The following is a 20866-nucleotide window of genomic DNA, read 5'->3' as shown; positions in this document are numbered from 1 at the left end:
TTGCGCTACTCAGTGTCTGGCTGTGACGGCATCCAGATGAGCCGAGGTCATGTCCAATGAACTCGGCTCACCTCATGCACGTCACTGACAGCGTGGGAAAATTCTCACGCTGAAGCGCTGAGTGCAGGAGAATTTTCTCACGCTGTCAGTGACGTACATGAGGTGAGCCGAGTTCATTGTCGGCTCATCTGGATGCCCTCACAGTCAGACACTGAGGAGCGCAAGCATGCCTGCGCTTCTCAGTGTCTGCGGGATGACAGGCTGGATGGCAGCGTTCTGCAGGTCCAGCCTGTCATCTCGATGTAGCAGAGCTGGAGCTGTCCTGGGAACCATGGAAAGGTAAGGATGAGGTTGCTTTATTATTTTTCTTTTATTGCAGGAGATCGTTGGCTTCAGCTGGAATGGGCGTGATGGTAAGTATGGTTTAATTTAGAACAATAAAGAATTGGGTCTTTATTTCAATTAAAGGACTTTATTCTGGGTGTTTGTGTTTTTTTTTTAACTTTGACTATGGGGTTAGTAATGGGGGTGTCTTATAGACGCCTCTCCATTACTAACCTGGGCTTGATGTCAGCTGGCATTATAAGCTGACATCAACCCCAACCCTATTACCCCCTGCCACCGCACCAGGGCAGCGTGGAAGAGCGAGGCTAAGTGCCAGAATTGGCGCATCCTATGGATGCGCCATTTCTGGGGCGGCTGACGGCTGGTGTTTCTAGCCTGGGAGGGGGCCAATATTCATGGCTCCCTTCCTGGGCTATTAATATCAGCCCCCAGCTGTCTGCCTAGCCTTTGCTAGCTATTAAATTAGGGGGGACCACACGTCATTTTTTTGGGGGGGGTCCTCCATTTTAATAGCTAGTAAAGGCTAGGTATTCAGCTGGGGGCTGATATTAGTAGCCTGGGAAGCTCCGTGGGTATTACCCCCTTCCCACGCTTCAAACATCTGCCCCAGCTGTCTGCTTAACCTCCGCTAGAGACTAAAATTACGGGGAACCCCACGCCAATTTTTTTTAATAATAAATCCTTTATTTTAATACTAAATGACAAGTACAGTAACCAACACTGTCACTGTACTTATTATATATGTGACTGACATGTTTCTATCTACCTAATCTATGTGTGAAGCTCTATTCTGTCTGTTATAAATTGTTGGGTACAGATGCTGAATTGCCGGCCGGCTTTTTTAAAGAGACGGTGCATGAAAACACTATTATTTTTTTTAATAAATCCTTTGCAGTAAATGACAAGTACAGTAAGCAACACTGTCACAGTACTTCATATATATGTGACTGACATGTTTCTATCTATCTAATCTATGTGTGAAGCTCTATTCTGTCTGTTATAAATTGTCGGGTACCGCTGCTGAATTGCCGGCCGGCTTTTTTAAAGAGACGGTGCACGAAAACACTATTATATTTTTTAATAAATCCTTTACACTAAATGACAAGTACAGTAAGCAACACTGTTACTGTACTTCGTATATATGTGGCTGACATGTTTCTATCTATCTAATCTATGTGTGATTCTCTATTCCTTCTATTCTAAATTGTCGGGTACAGATGCTGAATTGCCAGCCAGCTTTTTTAAAGAGACGGTGCATGAAAACACTATTATTTTTTTTAATAAATCCTTTGCAGTAAATGACAAGTACAGTATGCAACACTGTCACAGTACTTCATATATATGTGACTGACATGTTTCTATCTATCTAATCTATGTGTGAAGCTCTATTCTGTCTGTTATAAATTGTCGGGTACCGCTGCTGAATTGCCGGCCGGCTTTTTTAAAGAGACGGTGCACGAAAACACTATTATATTTTTTAATAAATCCTTTACACTAAATGACAAGTACAGTAAGCAACACTGTCACTGTACTTCATATATATGTGACTGACATGTTTCTATCTATCTAATCTATGTGTGATGCTCTATTCCTTCATGTCTAAATTGTCGGGTACCGGTGTATGCCGCTGCTGAATTGCCGGCCGGCTTTTTTAAAGAAAGCGTCTTCTGAGCAGTTTGTCAGCTTTTGGACACCTTTGAAGGTGTTTTCTATGTGTTCCTATGTGTTTTTGTTTGCCTGCCATTGGTTTTAACGGTGTTCGACGGTGTTCTAAGGTGTTCGACGAACAGTTCGACGAACAGTTCCTCGAACATCCCGGTGTTCGACGAACCGAACCGAACCCGAACACTACGGGGGTGGCTCAACACTAATGGTGACAGATATTTGTTCTATATATTGCAAAACTGTGATATTGCAGTATATCATGTAAGTGACCACATGATCGCAGGTTCAAGTCCCCAAAGGGGATTAAATAAAAATGAATGGCTACTGTAAAAGTAAAACCAAAAAACAATGATGGGATAACGTTAGTTCACTGCAGGTTTAAATTATATCATAGATCAATCAATTCACAGTTACACTGACTCTGCTGGTCCAGAACCGCCCTGTCACTTGAAACTGTATTATTATTCACAGAATGATAATACTCTTACCATTTTTAATGCTTTTCGGTGCTGCTGTAGTATATCACAATTAGTAATGAGCGAGTATGTTCGGTTAACCCTCTCGGCGAGTATGCTCGGGCGAGTACCGAGTATCTTCAGTGTACTAAGTGATATGTTTGAATCACTCCTGTGTGCATGATTTGCGACTGTTTGACAGCTTTAATACATGTGAAGAATGCTTGTTTCTTAAGCATTCTTCACATGTATTAAAGCTGTCAAACAGTCGCAAATCATACACAGTGATTCAAACATATCACCGAGCACCCAGAATATACTCGGTACTCGCCTGAGCATACTCGCCGAGAGGGTTAACCGAACATACTCGCTCATCACGAATCACAATCTGATTTAGCCTTAGTATCCCTGTCTTTAATGATGAGCTGTGCATTGTGACCTCCTATTCCTATGCTCCAAAATCTTAAAATAACCACTACTTTCTCTGCCCTCATCTTTTATAGTCCTTATGATAGTCCCTCCTAATTGACTACATTATGCCATGCGATGTGATAGCTATAAGCATTATGGGGAAGTCCTTACAGCTGCGACTGATGTTATATGAGTCTTTTTTTTCTGTGCAATGTTAAATAGGAATAGTTGACCAACAAGATCATTGAAAAAGCAAAATGTATAATAGTCTGCGAGGTCAGAAAGGAATCCATGATAATTTATGAGCAACGAAAGGCTTCTCTCACATTAGCTAATGAATTCATCATAAGGAGTACACTGTACAACAATGATGTACATAGCAGGATTGTAAAGAGATAGCCACTGCTCTGCAAAAAGAACTGCCCGCCTGCAGTGTGCTAAAGATCATCCGCACAAACAAGAAGGCTATTGGAATAATATTTTGAAGACAAATGACACTAAAATATAGATTTATTTACATGAGAAGTATTATGTTTGGAGAAAGAAATTCACAGCATTATGTTATAAAACCTCATACCATCTGTGCAACACAGTAGTGGTAGTATTAGGAGTTAGGCTTGTTTTGCTGCATCTGGGCCGGGACAGCTTGCCATCATTGATGGAACAATGAATTTTAAGTTAGACAGAAAAAGTTCTAAAGGAAAATGTCAAGACATCTATTCTTGAGCTGAATCTCAAGAGAACATTGGTCATGCAGTTAGAAAGCAACCCAATTCACACAAGTGATCCTAAAAAAGAATGGTCAAAAAAAAAGTATAGACTAGCCAAGGCAAAATACACTGAACGTAATCCTATAGAAATGTTGTGGAAGGACCTGAAGCAAACAGTTCATGGGAGAAAATCACCTCACATAACAGAGTGGAAGCTGTTTTGCAAGGATGAATTGGTGCAACAATTACCTGAAACATTTAGATGCAGTTATTATTGCACAAGAAGGTCACACCAGCAACTGAAGGCAAAGTTTCAGATACTTTTGCCACTCACAGAAATATGTTATTGGATAATTTTCCTTAATAAAAAATGACAAAGTCTATAATTTTTAGTATCTTTTTTTATTAGATTCACTTTGCTTTTAGTACTTGTGTGAAAATCTGACTTAATTTTGACTCAAATTTATGCAGAAATCAGGAAAATTCTTAAGGCTTAAGGTAGGGGAGTGTTGGCTATCTTTAAAAATGTTGGTCTCTCCTCAATCATTCTATTCTTTGTGCAGCCTTCATAACGATCTTTTGAGAGTTAAAAAGATATCTTTGCATATGCTATTGTTAAAGATAGTACTAAAGAGAAATGTCTCAAGCATATTGTGGTAAAGCGACTTGCTCGGCTCTCCAGAGGCAGACACAGGACACATGGTTCAAGTAAACTTCCGGCGGGTTTATTGTGTGGCATAAACTCCAGCAGCGTCCCATAAAAATAAACAGTCCCTCTCGGGGTTAATGGGAAAACAAAAGATAAAGTATAACACAGTCCTTTAGCCAGCGAGGCTTTACCAGCTCCAGGTAGCACAGTGAAGGCTCAGCGACACCAGTCCTTCGGTGTTGCTCTCTGGCTTCAGCCCAACACAGCCTGGAGACTTCATTCTCCAGACCACACACTACAGACAGGAAAAAATAGTGACTGAGCATTTAAACCTTGCTCAGCCACACCCTGAAGGGTGGTAGTGTGAATGGCTTCTCACCCTCTTTGCCATTCACAAAAAAAACAAACCCTTTAAGTGAGTTAACCCCCAGAATATAACATGCTAGCAGAAATTTTGTAGGTTTCAGTTCACACAGGCTAGCAACCTGAGTGACACATACCTCCCCTCGTATATCACACGAGTGACTCTGTATTCCCCCCCTCTGCCCAAAGCCGGGGGTTTGGGCATCTTCCGATACCAGACAGGGAATTCTAGAAAGGGTATCAGCGATCTTGTGTAACTTCTCGGGCCTATGCTCCACGTAAAAGTTAAAGTCCTGAAAACCCAGAAACCATCTAGTTAGTCAGGCATTTTTACCCCTCTTTTCCCTCAACCATCTCAATGGGGCATGGTCTGACACCAGCTTAAACTTCCGGCCTAGTAAGTAATATCTTAATGTATCTATGGCCCACTTTATGGCTAAACACTCTTTTTCTACTATTGAGTAGTTCTTCTCACAGGACGAAAGCTTCCGGTTCAGATAGAGAATGGGATGTTCTTCCCCATTTATGTCTTGAGAGAGTACGGCTCCTAGACCAACCTCTGAAGCATCTGTCTGGACCACAAACTCTTACTTAAAGTCTGGTGCGACCAGGACCGGCTGCTAACACAGTGCTAGCTTCAACTGTTGAAACGCGGTCTCTGTTTCCTCCATCCAATTCACCATGGTTGATCTGGTACATTTTAGGAGATCCATCAGATCCATCATGGCAAAATTTGGGATAAACCGCCGGTAGTATCCCACTATTCCCAGGAACACTCTTACTTGCATCTTGGAGAGCGGTTGAGGCCAGGTCTGGATTGCCTCCACTTTATTGACTTGCAGCTTTATTTCACCTCTCCCGACGACATAGACCAAGTACTTGGCCTCCTCTTTCCCAACGGCACATTTTCTCAGATTTATAGTAAATCCCGCCTTCCTCAGCGCATCCAGAACGGCCTATAGCTTAGGTAGATGACTAGCCCAGTCTGGGCTAAAGACTGCAATGTTGTCAAGTTAGGCTGCGGCATACTTCTTATGTTGGGTTCTGGAAGGTGGCTGGAGCCCCCTGTAGTCCGAACTGCATCCGAGTGTATTGAAAGCACCCATCAGGTGTCAAGAAAGCCGTCTTCTCTTTGGCCGTCTGGGACATGGGGATCTGCCAATAGCCCTTTGTCAGGTCAAGAGTGGTGATGTACCTCGCCGGTCCAAGCCTCTCGATGAGTTCGTCGATACGGGGCATCGGATACCCGTCACACTTGGACACCTCATTCAGCTGGCGGTAGTCATTACAAAACCTCCACTCTCCATTGGGTTTTGGCACGAGGACACCCACTCTTTGACTCCTCTATCACACCGAGGTCTAACATCCTCTTCACCTCGACCGAGATCACCTCCCGGCATGTTCCAGTACGGTTTCAGATTCACTCTTACATGTGGCTCTGTTAGCACGTCACGGTCTACCACCTGAGTGTGCCCCGGCAACTCTGAGAACAGCTCCAGATTTCGCTGTAGTAGTTCTCAAAACTTTTGCTTCTGGGCCGTCGATAGAGTCTCTGATTTGACTAAGGGCCCTACTATGTCCATAGCAATTCTCTCAAAGGGGACCTCTATCACTGGTAGTGGAACTAATGGACTACGGAAGTGGGAAGAGGGAGCAGCTATTTGGCAGGTGGGGCTGGACCTACAATAGTTCAGAATTTCTCGTTAACACCCTCACCAATTAAACCTTCTTAATATCCTCTCCTGAGTTTTCTCGACCCCTAGGTGTCCCCCCAGAACATGTGAATGGGCTGTATCTAGCACCCTCCGTCAGTATGGCCCGGCACTAGCAGCTGTTCCACTATCTCACCACCCTTTACTTTGACCACCCGATATAACAACTCCCCCTGAACTTCAAAGTGGGGGAACCTGGTATCGCCCCCGGCTCTTGGGCAACCCCATTACATATAGTAACCTGGTCAAACACCCCCTTTAAGGTCAGGTCCCAAACTTGAGCAGTCCTAAAGTTCTCTCCGGACACATCTAACTCGGTCACCATCTCGCCCTAATCGCCGGCAAGGATGCACAGTGGGAACTCATCCACTTGAGACTTCGTCGGGGGTTTTTCTCCAAAGACCTGGCTTTTGCCCATGCTACTAAGTCCGGTTCCCTTTCCCCACAAGTCCTAAAAGAAAGAACAATCACGGCCCAGAATGACGGGATGTATCAGGTCCTTAACCACCCCGACCTCGTGGGACTGGGCACCACAGTCTGTTCCCACACTGTGGCCACCGGGTAGTCCTTGGCGTCCCCATGGATACACTGAATGCCCACAATTTTGGAAGGGACCAACTGGTGGGGAAGGGTAGCTCTTATTAAGGTCACCAGACTCCCAGAGTCTAACATTCCAAGCACCTTTACTCCATTAATGGACACGGCACACACGCCTGCGGCACTCCGCTGGGTCGACAGTCCACACTGCAGGCTGGATAAGCATATTAGGAACACCATCTGCCGATGCTACAGTCCATGGGCTCAGGGGACATATGACACCGGGCGGCTATGTGTCCAGGATTGTGACACTGCCAACAGACTATATCTTTAACAACAGTTCTTGCGGCACCTTCAGTGGAAGTGGGACGCCCCAGTGGTGGCTCCAAACCCCTTCCGTGGTAAGCCAGCCCCATTGTGGGTATCCCAGTATGTGGAAGTGACTATAACCGGTTTCCCAAGGGATTTCTCAACCACCTGGTACATCTCTATCAGGCCAATGAAGTCATCTGTATTCTGGGGATCGCACTGGGCAACCCAAGTGTGTACCAACTTGGGAAGGGAGTGCATGAATCTATCAATCGCCACCCGCTTGACCATCTGGGCCAGAGTAAAGGAGTCTGGCTTCAACCACTTCTGAATGAGATGCAGTAGGTCAAATATCTGCAAGCGCGGGGGTTTGTCACCGGCATATGCCCAGTGGTGGACTCGTTGGGCTCTCACCTTCATATTTACTCCTAGGTGTGCCAAGATCTCTGATTTTAGTTTGGCATATTACTTGGCATCCTGCAGTGCCAAGTCATAATATGCCTTTTGGGGTTCACCTGACAAATATGGCGCCAGAACCTCCGCCCACTGTTCTGGTGGAAGTCTCTCCCGATCAGCCACCCTCTCAAGGATTGTCAGAAAGGCTTCGAAATCATCTGCAGGGGTCATCTTCTGCGTGGCCTGTCTTACCACATTCCAGATGTGTGAGTCATCAGACGGCCCTGTGGGTGGGGCAGTTGCTCTGCCCTGGATGGTGTCCGCCAGAAGCTGTGTCCACTGTTGCTGCTTCTGCTGGTGCTTCTGCTGAGCCTTTTGCTGCATCTGGATCTGTTGTAGTAACAGTTTGGTCATCTCCTGTTGAGCTTGCTCCTGCTGCAGGTGTAATGCAGTGCCAGAATGCAACGCACAGAGACACAAGGAGAAGACAGTCAGGGATGGATATAAACAGTTGATATATACAGTATATGCAACAGGTGTTCTAAACAAGGGAATGGTAACAGGGCTAACAAAGGGTAATTTGAAGTAATAATGCAAAGTCTCTCAAGGTAGTGTGATGCACCCAATTGTGGGAGTCACCACGTTAGTTCTTTAATTCTGTATAAGGCCCTAGTGGGGGTCACCGGTTATTCCCGCTAGGCCACAAGTCTTTTCCGGAAAAAGTCAATCAAATCAAGTTTAGCTTCTCCCACCCCAACCGGTCCCCTCCCAACCTGAGATCCTAAACCCAGCTGCCCCTGCTACCGTAGGTAAACAGTGGAAGTGACAGCCCTGTTCACTTGTGCAGCTCCTCTGCTTCCGCTGGCGTGACTCTCTTGGCGCAGCCTTCTCCCAGCTCCTCTCTGCTTGGCCGTTAAAGGCAGTCTCTCAAGCCTTGCGTAGCGAGATCCAGACCTCGTCTGTTGGCGGGCGACATTGGGTCCTGCAAACTCACTCAGCACCGCAAACAGGTCTTGACTCTCCTCAGCAGGCGCAGCACTCGAGGCACCTCTGTGGGGAATCCAGAGTTCATCCACTGGCATCCGGCTGTTATGTATCGCAGGCCTCTGGCTCAGGCCTGCCATGCTGGGCATCTCAGCACGTCGGGAGCGCGTCTCCTCCTCTCTGCAGGTTGGCACCAATCCCACCTCAGGCTTGGCGCACTGGACTTTTATATGCAGGAAATCCTTTCTGGAAGTCATTTGACAGGGTCCAGCGTCTAAATCTGCTCCCCCTTCAACTTTCTGAACACATCTTGGTTCCGTTTGATTGTGTCTGACCAGCAGATGGCAATCTCTCCTCATCTTTGACACATCCTGCAATAATTCTCCTGAAGGCTTATTTTCTTCTACTACATTCCTCCTCTCTTTTTGCTCGCCAGTCCTCGAGCGAGTGAATTTCTTGTGGGATTGATGCCTCTTTCCAGGCAGCGCAAGTTCAGACAAGAGTTGAGCACACTCTTCTGTTTTCTGTTGGATCTGAGACCAGATAAACTATTTTTGAGCATACCAGTTAGGAGGGATTCCGGCATTAGCCTGCTCAGTTCTGCGGAGCTCCTCCTGCGGAGGTGATTCCGGGGTATCTGACGAATCAACCACTGGGGATTGCAAGTCACCTCCCGATTCATTCTGTACTCCACTCTGGATTGGCATCGACAGCCCTGACAGGCCCAACTCCATTGTAGCCCATCCTTCTTCATCCCCCAAGGTCTCTGTGTGTGGCACCTCAGCCAATTCGTTTGGAGGCCCAACCCCATTACAGCCCTCTGCTTTAGAGGAGCAGGGCCACAGCATATTGCGGTGCAACACCCTAGGTGTCGCGGCGTCATCCCCTTCGGGTCTGACCTCATAGACTGGGATGTCTGGGTGGATCTTCTTCACAACTGGATATGGTATCGCCTCCCAATGATGGTCCAGCTTACTCCCCAATCGTTTGGCCCTTACTAGCACACGGTCTCCTGGCTGGAGTGATCCAACCGAGGTCGGGGACCGACCTGCATGCTCTACTTCCTGAAACTTCTGTGCAACCAATCTTCTCACTCTATGAAGCCGGCGTCTGTGCTCCCGTATCCAGGTACTTGGGCTGCTGCCCGGGCCGGAGTCTTCTGAGTCTAGCTCTAGTTCAGTAATTTCTTGCCCATTCCTTCCAACAGCAACATGTAAGGGGTGTAGCCAGTAGTCACATGAACTCGATTATTATACACCCACACCAGCTTTGACATGAATTTGGGCCACTTCATCTTTTTGTCCTCTTCCAGCAATCACAACATTTGCAACAGGGTTCAGTTGAAGCACTTTAACGCTCCATTCCCATGGGGGTGGTAGGGCATTGTTCGGGATTTCTCGATCCCATAGATACGGTATGGCTCATTAGCTCATCCATCACTCACCCCTGGAAGCAGGCCCCCTGGTCAGAATGTATTCGTTTCGGGCACCCGTAAATCTGAATGAAATCCTGACAAATGGCCTTAGCTGCAGCTTCTGCTGTCTGGTCTTGGGTAGGTGTCACCACTGCGAACTTGGTAAATTGATCAGTCATTACAAAGCAGTGCTCGTAACCATTGTATAAAGTTCCGATCATCAGGTAATCAATCATCAGGACTTCTAAGGGTACAGAAGTTCGGATGGTCTGAATGGGAGCTCTTTGTTCCGGGGGCTTACTCAACTCAAACTGGCGACATTTTCGGCAGACCCCTTCGACTTCTTGCCGCAGTTGGGGCCAATATACCAGCCCTTGTAACCACCAAAATGTCTTCTCCACACCAAAGTGAGCACCTCTTCCATGAGCTTCCTGGGCTAGCTGTGTTACTAGCGCTTCTGAAACTACTACCTGGCAGGTAACATCGAACTCTCGAGGTAGGAAGAGCCTTTCTCACTGGCCTAGGATTTGTAGGGTAGTTGGGAGTGAAGCAAACCTGGCCTCCTGGTCGGGTCTTTGACCCAGGGTGACGCATTCTCTCAGCTTTGCCAGTTCTTGGTCAGACTGTTGAAGATGTATCCACTCGTCTCTTGAGCGGCCTAGAATTTGAGTGGGCCTCGGCTCCTCTCCAGACTCCTGGGCTTCGACCACAGCAGCGGCGAACTGGCTAAAATCCAAAATCTCATCCCCTTCAAGCTCCTCATCTATATCCCTCTCGGCCCCGTCTGAGTGACCCGGGACAGGGCATCTTTATGAGTGTTCAGGGTCTTGGACCGATAGGCGATTTTGTACTGGTATTTAGACATCCTTGCGACCCACTGCTGCTCTAGTGCGCCCAGCTTTGCGTTCTCTAAGTGGGCCAAAGGGTTGTTGTCTGTCTGCACTTGTACTTCTGACCCCGACAAGTACTCCGCAAATTTCTCGGTCATGGCCCACACCAGTGCCAGTAGCTCCAGCTTGAACAAACTGTAGTTTTCTGGATTCTTCTCCATATCCCGGAGCGACCTACTGGCATACGCGATCACTCGCTCTTTTCCTCCTTGCACTTGGATCAGCACTTCTCCCAGCCCATGCAAGCTTCCGTCAGTGTACAACATGAAAAGCTGTGAAAAATCAGCGTAGGCCAGAATTGGGGCATCAGTTAGTGCCATTTTCAATGCTCGGAACGCCTCTTCTTGTCGTGGGCCCCAATGAATGGGCTGCCCCAGCCGTTCCTCTCAGTAATTCATTAAGCGGGACTGCAATCTTAGAAAAGTCTTTTATGAATCGGCGGTAGTATCCAGCGAGCCCCAGGAATGCCCTCAGTTCTCTTAGGTTGGCGGGTGTGGGCCACTTCTGCACTGCAGCTACTTTCTCTCTAGTAGGGGGCACTCCCGCACTGGACACAGTGTGCCCCAGATATTCAATTTCCCGCTTGAAGAGATAACACGAGGCTTGATTTTTAGTCCGTGCCTCTGAAGTCGTTCTAACACTTGTTCCAGTCGGCGGAGATGATCTTCAAACATAGCCGAATAGATAATTATATCATCTAGATATATTAAAGTGGCTTCGAAGTTGAGGTCCCCCAAGCATCTCTTCATCAGTCTTTGGAAGGTCCCTGGTGTATTTGTTAGCCCGAACAGCATCCGGTTGAACTAAAACAAGCCCATAGGAAAGACAAAGGCTGTCTTCAGATGATCCTTCTCAGCTACTGGGACCTGCCAATAGCCACTGGCCAGGTCAAGAGAAGAGAAGAACTTGGTGCTTCCTAGTGCAGATAGAGACTCTTCAATTCGGGGTAGCGGATAGGAGTCCTGTACTGTACATGCATTCAGCTTCCGATAATCTACACAAAACCTCAGGGTACCATCCTTCTTCCGAACCAGCACGATAGGGGCTGCCCAAGGACTCTGACTTTTGCAGATCATGCCAATCCGCAACATGTGCGCCAACAGTTCTTTCACCTCCTGGTACATTTGAGGTGGGATCTGTCAATATCTCTCTCGAATGGGAGCAGTATTTCCTCTGGGTATTTCATGCTGAATGTCCCAAGTGCACCCAAAATCATCTTCATGCTGTGCAAACACTTCCTGATACTGCTGTAGAAGTTGTTCGATCTGTCTGACCAGCCTAGCAGAAAACTCAGTAAGGTTAACCTCCATTTGCTCTAAGAGGTGGCGCCCAGCCAATGGTTCTCTTCCATTCTATTGGCTGTTGAGGGACACCTCTAGGGTCCATGGTTCTCCTTCCACAGATGCCAGCCTTATAGCGTCACCTCTGGTAAGATCCTCTGGCATTATGCAAACTCGCGCCACCTCTTGTTGGGGCAACAACTGCAAACTTGCGCCACTTAGATTGATGCAACGCACGGGCACCCGGCCATGCCGCACGGTGGCCAGGGTGCGAGCAACCAGAGGTCTGGAGGGTGCTTCCTCTCCCTCTATTGGTTCAATCTGAACATCCACGCCCTCTAAGGACACATGTGCCAGTACTGGTAAAGTGAGTACAGTCTGTCCCACTGGCAGTGTCACTGTGGCTTCAGGCGGTATTGATACCTTACCAAGATACTGAGAGGTAGCGGGCAATTTTTGAATTTGGCTGAATCGCACGAGAATGCTGGAATACTCTCTTGCTGGCTGGGTCACGAGTGGCGCGGGTCCAGTTGTTTTTGTCAGAGACCTCAGCCAGGAACTGTCCGACCTCCTTCAGCACATTCATGCCCAGGGTTACGATGGGCCCGTCCCCTCCAGGCCCTGTGGTCAGTACTATTCCTTTCCGACCAAGGTCCTTTCCGCATGCCCGGACAGACATCCATACTACCCCCGCTACTGGGATAGGTAGTTGATTAGCCGCCACCAGCTTGACAGTGGGTTCCCTCCAGGAACGAGCAACTTTGGGAAAGTGACTTTGGAAATACGTCTCAGGCATAGTGGTCACCTGAGACCCGGTGTCCATTAGACAATGAATCCGCTGCCCATTAAATTCAGCCCAGATGATGGGCCTCTCGGAGACAATGTCTTCAGAGCTCCCTCTTCCACTCTCTGAAGTTCGAAACCCCATGGTATGCTCCACAACCGTGGGGTGTCTTAGTTAAATGGCTGCCCCCATCTCCTCCTTTCTCGGTTCGAACAGTCTTTGGAGATATGCCCCCTACTGCCGCAGGTCCAATGCCCTCGCTCCACCGATGGGCTGGGTACATGACGTGTTGGATCTTGGTAGGAACGTCTTTCTCGCTCTGGCCTCTGTCCACGTGGGGCGGTGCGGTCAACCGGCAAGGGGGCAGTAGCGGTCTTCCTAATAGTGCTCAGCTCACATTGAATATCTCGAATTTCCTGACGTATCTCCCGTGCCCAGTCGGGCTCGTTGTGGGTGAATTCAGGAATAGTTGCTTCATGGCTTCTGACTGCAGCCTTGAAAACAGGAACTTCTTTTTCCAGGACTCTAGCTTCAGCCCCAACCTCCAGGAAGCCCAGATCGGGACTCAAATGCAGCCGCTCCTTTAAGATCTGCCTCAGGGAACGGTCCTTCAAGCCAGCAATCAGTTGGTCACGCAACACTTCATCCAATGGTCCCAGTCCTCAGTTCTCATCTCGAGCGTTCTTAACGATATGGGCCGTCCCTTCCTGTAATGCATTAACATATTGGTTTATGGTCTCATTTTCCCCTTGGACCCACTGAAATAACCGCAGGTGCAAGTGCGTGGTGTCACCATGCATGTCCTCCAGAATTTTTATCACTTTGTCCACGGTGTCACTGTCCCCAGGTGGGCGGTACATCACAGTTTGCCGGGCCTCTCCATCAAGGGTTAGGAGGGCCAACTCTGCCTGGGCTAGGAGATTGAGGGGATACATGTGTAGCATACTTCTCAGTCTTTCAACCCAGTCTCACAGTAACATACCATCCCCCATGAACTTGGGAAGGTGGCTGAGTGTAGCACCCTGAGGATTCGGCTGCTACAGGGGTATTGCACCTCAACCCAGAGGTGTGATATTCCACTCCCGGGTAAGGATGGAGTGTGGATCTGAGCTCGGTAGGCTGCATGCACTACACACATCCCATTTCCGAGGAGCAGACCGACGGTACTCCCACTTAGAAATGTGCAGGTACGACCGAGTCTGTTCCTGGCTGGAGTGGGAGGGGGGTGGAACATCCCAAGTAGTGTAGGGGCAGATAGGGGGAGCAGCCTGGGTAAAGATAGGAGCTCATTGGGTGCTGGTCACCTGAGCTCACACATAGAGGGTGTATATAAGGTGGGCACCAACTAAGAACAGGGTCAGTCAGTCAGTCTTAGCAGAGAAGCCCCAGAGAGAGAGAGAGGAGAAGAAAGAGAGACCCAGAGGGGGAAACAGAAGAAAGGACTCTAAGAACCCAAATCCAATCCACGGGTGAAGAGTCGGCATCAGGGTACCGGAACCCAAGCTGGTGGGGGCAAAAACACACCCCAGCCAGAGACCGGAGGCCGTGGGCAGCGTCTGCCACGGCCACCCACCATATCCACCACGAAGGCATACCACGTGGAGGGTCAGGGAACCCAAGGCCAAGGGTCTCCCAACAGAAGGCCCGAGGGAGCTGGACCTGGGTGGATCAATAGTGGGGACGGCCAGAGAAAGGACAGAAGGAGAGCTCAGGGTCACGCTCCGGACTCGCTTGGGGGTTGGCTGGATCCAGGACCTGGTGGATGCAGCACGGCTCGGGAGGTCACTTGAAGCTGGAGTGACCGGAACATCAGCAGTGAGTAAACACCCTAAACTGCACAACCCGACTCTGTCTTCATTTAACACCTATGCTGCACCACCACAACCCCCATCCTCTGCACCTGACCCCCTGAGGCTATACCCCACCCGTTGGGGGTTATACCATCACAAGCTGCACCTACACCATCAGCCTCAGCGGACCCTGCTGCAGCGGCGGCCATAGTGACCGCAATACAACGGGTGGCGTAGTCGACATTAAGAACTTATTAACATCTGTAGGACTGCCACATACAACTGAGTTTGACACCCTGGGCACGGACCGGGTCACAGCCACTCGGAAGACTACAACCCCCATCTGATCCGGCTCCGGATATTCCCACTAAAGAATATGGCCCAGGGGGCGCGTCAACTTTGGCGTAGTCGGCAGGATTACGTGCCCACAACAACCGGGTACTGCGTGCCTGAAGAAAAGTGCAAGTTTACCTCAAAAAGAAGTCTCCTGCCGGTTCCGGAGGGTCCCCGCCATCGGACCCCATCACAGGTCGATTCCAGCCGGTTGTCCGCCATTAACAGCGTTTTCCCACCAGCTGCAGAGTTTCCCGCCACTGGGAAGCGATTCCCGCCATTTCCAAAGGTTTCCCGCCTTGGAAGAGCGGACGCCATTATGGGCGTGCCAGAGGGTGGCGAGAGGCCACCTCCCATCGTGGGCCAGGACCGAAAATGGCGCCAAAAGTGGAAACCGCCCCCACCAACAGAGACTGTGATGCTAGAGGTGTCTGACAGCGTGAAAGAACTGCCCCTGGAGCTGACAGTCACCAAGTGGCCCCGGGACCGCCCTCGAAGTGGGAGGAGACGAAAGGAGAGAGCAAAGATGGGTGCCGCCTGGAGCAGTCTAGAGCGAGCGCACCCGGAGGCAAGAAGCCTGGAGAAGAATATCGGAGGAGCTTACCCGGAGATGGCGAGAAAGCAGAGCAGCACCGGCCCGTTGGCCAGGAGCCTGCTAGAAACAGAGGAGGGAGAGCAGAGCAGCACCGGCCCGCTGGCCAGGAGCCTGCTGGAGACAACAGAAGGAGAGCAGAGCAGCACCGACCCGTTGGTCAGGAGCCTGCTGGAAACAACGACCCCACTAGGCCTAGTGGAGGTCCTAGCACAGCTCCCCCGAGACCGGGAGTGTGCGCAGACCGCTCTGGAGGGCCTCGCAAGGAGGATGGCCCGGGTGCAGCGAGAGACGTTGGCGGAGTGGAGCCGAGAGATGGCCCAGAAGACCGAGACTCGTCAGCGGAGCACGCCACCCGAGACGAGGAGACAGACCGCCTCTGAGGATGGCGCGGGAGGACTGAAGGCCGGAGACGGCGCCGAGAAGGGAGCCGAACGAGTGGAGGCAGGTAAAGGGGACGTCTATACCCCAAACCGGGAAACCGCGTACCTGCCCCAGCTCCCCGTCGCAGAGCCCGAAGTCTATCCTGCCGTGCCCGTCGCTGCAACGTCACCGCCGCAGACTAGGCCTCAAACGGGAGCCGCGACCCCTGTGACGTCACACGCCTCGACCCCGAGCGTGACCAAGCAGGAAGTACCACCAGCCTGGTCGCAAGGCCTAGTACCCCCGGGCGCCGCAATACCAACAGCGCCCCCTACCTCCGCGGAGCCCCCGGCCTGGTCGCAGGGCCAAGTAGCCCAGGGCGCCGCCGTCCTTACGGTGCCCTTTACCTTCCAGATACCCCAGGCCTGGCCGCAAGGCCCGGGCAACCCGGGCGCTAACACCACCGCGCCCATAAGACCAAGAGTGCCGCATCTGGGAGAGGACCTGTACGCCCAGCATACGTGCCCGGATGGGCAGCCATTTATATGGCCACCGGAGTTCCACCATCCCCGACTCCGGAGAGAGAGACCCCTGGATGAACCCCTGATCCCGGCTCCAAAGCCCGTAAAGAGGATCTCGCCCCCGCTAGCGGAAGCGCAGTTTGAGTGGGACCCCACCGGAGAAGATCTTATGGGGTTCACTCAAGAGACTCGGGCAGCTGCAGCGGAGCGTGCTGAGTGCTGCCGCCAACAGCTCGAGGACTTCGAGAGGGAGCGGAGAGAGAGGCGGGTCCGGGAACAGCAAGCTCAAGTAAGGAGCGCGGAGCAGAAGAGCCGGGCCAGGAGAGACCCCCGTGCAGCGCATAGTCCCCGCACCACCGGGACTGTGATAAAGTTTAACCTGCAGCATGGGTGGGGCTTCATCCGAGACCACCACACCCTAGGCGACGTCTTCGTAACCAGGAGAGACGTTGAGTCCCACCTACCGGAGGGACACAGAGGTCGTGACCTTTACATCGGGGACGAGGTCACCTTCACCCGGCACAAGTGTGCCAAAGGTCCCTACGCCCTCCATGTGCATCGCCTGACGGAGGAAGAGCTGCGGTGTGAGGAGGAAGAACAAGAGGACCCGGACGGGTCTGAAGCCAAAGGTAACCATAAAGCAAGAGCAGGAGGACGCCGTCGCTAAGGACAGCGAAGCAGAAGCTGTATATAGTTGCCCGTCGGGGCACCGTAAACTGAAACCGTAAACTGAAACCGTAAACTGAAACTGTTGCTGTTGCTAATATAGTCCCCGTTGGGACCAGCAAGTGTGAACTGTTACCCGATTAACCCCTAAATCCCACTGACCGAGGACTGAGAGCGGTCATTCCTCCCCAATACCTGGCCGAGGACTGAGAGCGGCCATATCCCTGTATATAGTTGCGCGTCCTAAAGCGCCCCCTACCGGTTTTATAGGAAAACCAGTTTTCTAGAGAGACTGTCGCACTTTACCCGGTCACACGTTGCACAGTGACCGGAGGAGGAGCCAGAGGCGACGAGAATGTTTTATCTGAAAAGTTTTATGCTAATATATGTTGTTTTATATGTTTTATATGTTTATGCAAAAATTTGTATGTTTTGGTGTTGTTTTATGTCTTACAGCCCGAGGACGTGCTGTGATTTACCAGGGGGGAATGTAGCACCCTGAGGATTCGGCTGCTACAGGGGTATTGCACCTCAACCCAGAGGTGTGATATTCCACTCCCGGGTAAGGATGGAGTGTGGATCTGAGCTCGGTAGGCTGCATGCACTACACACATCCCATTTCCGAGGAGCAGACCGACGGTACTCCCACTTAGAAATGTGCAGGTACGACCGAGTCTGTTCCTGGCTGGAGTGGGAGGGGGGTGGAACATCCCAAGTAGTGTAGGGGCAGATAGGGGGAGCAGCCTGGGTAAAGATAGGAGCTCATTGGGTGCTGGTCACCTGAGCTCACACATAGAGGGTGTATATAAGGTGGGCACCAACTAAGAACAGGGTCAGTCAGTCAGTCTTAGCAGAGAAGCCCCAGAGAGAGAGAGAGGAGAAGAAAGAGAGACCCAGTGGGGGAAACAGAAGAAAGGACTCTAAGAACCCAAATCCAATCCACGGGTGAAGAGTCGGCATCAGGGTACCGGAACCCAAGCTGGTGGGGGCAAAAACACACCCCAGCCAGAGACCGGAGGCCGTGGGCAGCGTCTGCCACGGCCACCCACCATATCCACCACGAAGGCATACCACGTGGAGGGTCAGGGAACCCAAGGCCAAGGGTCTCCCAACAGAAGGCCCGAGGGAGCTGGACCTGGGTGGATCAATAGTGGGGACGGCCAGAGAAAGGACAGAAGGAGAGCTCAGGGTCACGCTCCGGACTCGCTTGGGGGTTGGCTGGATCCAGGACCTGGTGGATGCAGCACGGCTCGGGAGGTCACTTGAAGCTGGAGTGACCGGAACATCAGCAGTGAGTAAACACCCTAAACTGCACAACCCGACTCTGTCTTCATTTAACACCTATGCTGCACCACCACAACCCCCATCCTCTGCACCTGACCCCCTGAGGCTATACCCCACCCGTTGGGGGTTATACCATCACAAGCTGCACCTACACCATCAGCCTCAGCGGACCCTGCTGCAGCGGCGGCCATAGTGACCGCAATACAACGGGTGGCGTAGTCGACATTAAGAACTTATTAACATCTGTAGGACTGCCACATACAACTGAGTTTGACACCCTGGGCACGGACCGGGTCACAGCCACTCGGAAGACTACAACCCCCATCTGATCCGGCTCCGGATATTCCCACTAAAGAATATGGCCCAGGGGGCGCGTCATGAGCATAGCCCCCAAAAGTATATGTCCCCTGCCGGACCCAGTCACAGACTGATCCACCAATTCTGCGTCTGAATGTTGCATCCTGCCGACTACGCCAAATGTAATACAGGTGCCGGAATGCAATGCACAGAGACACAAGGTGAGGACAGTCAGGGATGGATATAAACAGTTTATATATATATGCAACGGGTGTTCTAAACAAGGGAATGGTAACAGGGATAACAAAGGGTAATTTGAAGTAATAATGCAAAGTCTCTCAAGGTAGTGTGATGCACCTAATTGTGGGAGTCACCACGTTAGTTCTTTAACTCTGTATATGGCCCTAGCGGGGGTCACCGATTATTCCCACTAGGCCACAAGTCTTTTCCGGACAAAGTCAATCAAATCAAATTTAGCTTCTCCCGCCCCAACCGGTCCCCTTCCAACCAGAGATCCTGAACCCAGCTGCCCCTGGTACCATAGGTGAACAGTGAAAGTGATGGCCCTGTTCACTTTTGCAGCTCCTCTGCTTCTGCTGGCATGACTCTCCTGGCACAGCCTTCTCCCAGCTCCTCTCTGCTTGGATGTTGGAGGCAGTCTATCAAGCATTGGGTAAGGGGGTCCAGACCTCGTCTGTTGGCGGGCGGCGTCAGATCCTGCGAACTCACTCAGCACCGCAAACAGGTCCCGACTCTCCTCAGCAGGCGCAGCACTTGAGGCACCTCTGTGGGGAATCCAGAGTTCATCCACCGGCTTCCGGCTGTTATGTGTCACAGGCCTCTGGCTCAGGCCTGCCATGCTGGGCTTCTCAGCACATCGGGAGAGCGTCTGCTCCTCTATGCGGCTTGGCACCAATCCTGCCTCAGGCTTGGCACGCTGGACTTTTATATACAGGAAATCCTTCCTGGAAGTCATCTGACCGGGTCCAGCATCTAAATCCTAACACATCTTGGTTCCATTTGATTGTGTCTGACCAGCAGATGGCAAGCTCTCCTCATCTTTGACACATCCTGCAAAAATTCTCCTGAAGGCTTTTTTTCTTCTACTACACAGTGTTACTGTAATTGTTGCAGGTGCTGCTGATGCTGCTGCTGGCTCTGGACTAAATGCTTAATAAGCTTCTCCATGTTGCCGGACATCTCTGGCTGGCTGACAGCCTTCACCCAGGACATCCACCTTTCTCTATAGCAGGTACACGTGTTCCTGGAATCTTGCCCCCATTCTCCACCAACTGTGGTAAAGCGACTTGCAGAAATCAGGAACATTTTTAAGGCTTAAGGTGGGGCGGTGTTGGCTATCTTTAAAAATGTTGGTCTCTCCTCAATCACTCTATTCTTTGTGCAGCCTTCATAACGATCTTTTGAGAATTAAAAATATATCTTTGTATATGCTATTGTTAAAGATAGTACTACAGAGAAATGTCTCAAACATATTGTGGTAAAACGACTTGCTCGGCTCTCCAGAGGCAGACACAGGACACACGGTTCAGGTAAACTTCCTGCGGGTTTATTGTGTGGCATAAACTCCAGCAGTATCCCATAAAAATAAATAATCCCTCTCGGGGTTAACGGGAAAACAAGAGATAAAGTATAACAGAGTCCTTTAGTCAGCGAGGCTTTGCCCGCTCCAGGTAGCACAGTGAAGGCTCAGCAACACCAGTCTTCCAGCGTTGCTCTCTTGCTTCAGCCCAACACAGCCTGGAGACTTCACTCACCAGACCACACACTACAGACAGGAAAAAATAGTGACTGAGCATTTAAACCTTGCTCAGTCACACCCTGAGGGGAGGTAGTGTGAATGGCTTCCCACCCTCTTTGCCATTCACAAAAAAACACACCCTTTAAGTGAGTTAACCCCCAGCATATAACATGCTGGCAGAAATTTTGTAGGTTTCAGTTCACACAGGCTAGCAACCTGAGTGACACATACCTCCCCTCGTATATCACATCAGTGACTCTGTCACAATATTTTTTTATTATAGTTCAAGCATTGACTGAGCTTTCCAGTGACTGACCCTACAAAAAATATAGTGAATACTTGGTGTATGGTAGGTTA

Source organism: Phyllobates terribilis, unplaced genomic scaffold (genome assembly GCF_046119375.1).
Source record: "Phyllobates terribilis strain yellow unplaced genomic scaffold, ASM4611937v1 Scaffold_1__5_contigs__length_1240528914, whole genome shotgun sequence".
Classification (NCBI taxonomy): domain Eukaryota; kingdom Metazoa; phylum Chordata; class Amphibia; order Anura; family Dendrobatidae; genus Phyllobates; species Phyllobates terribilis.
This window is presented reverse-complemented; position numbering follows the sequence as displayed.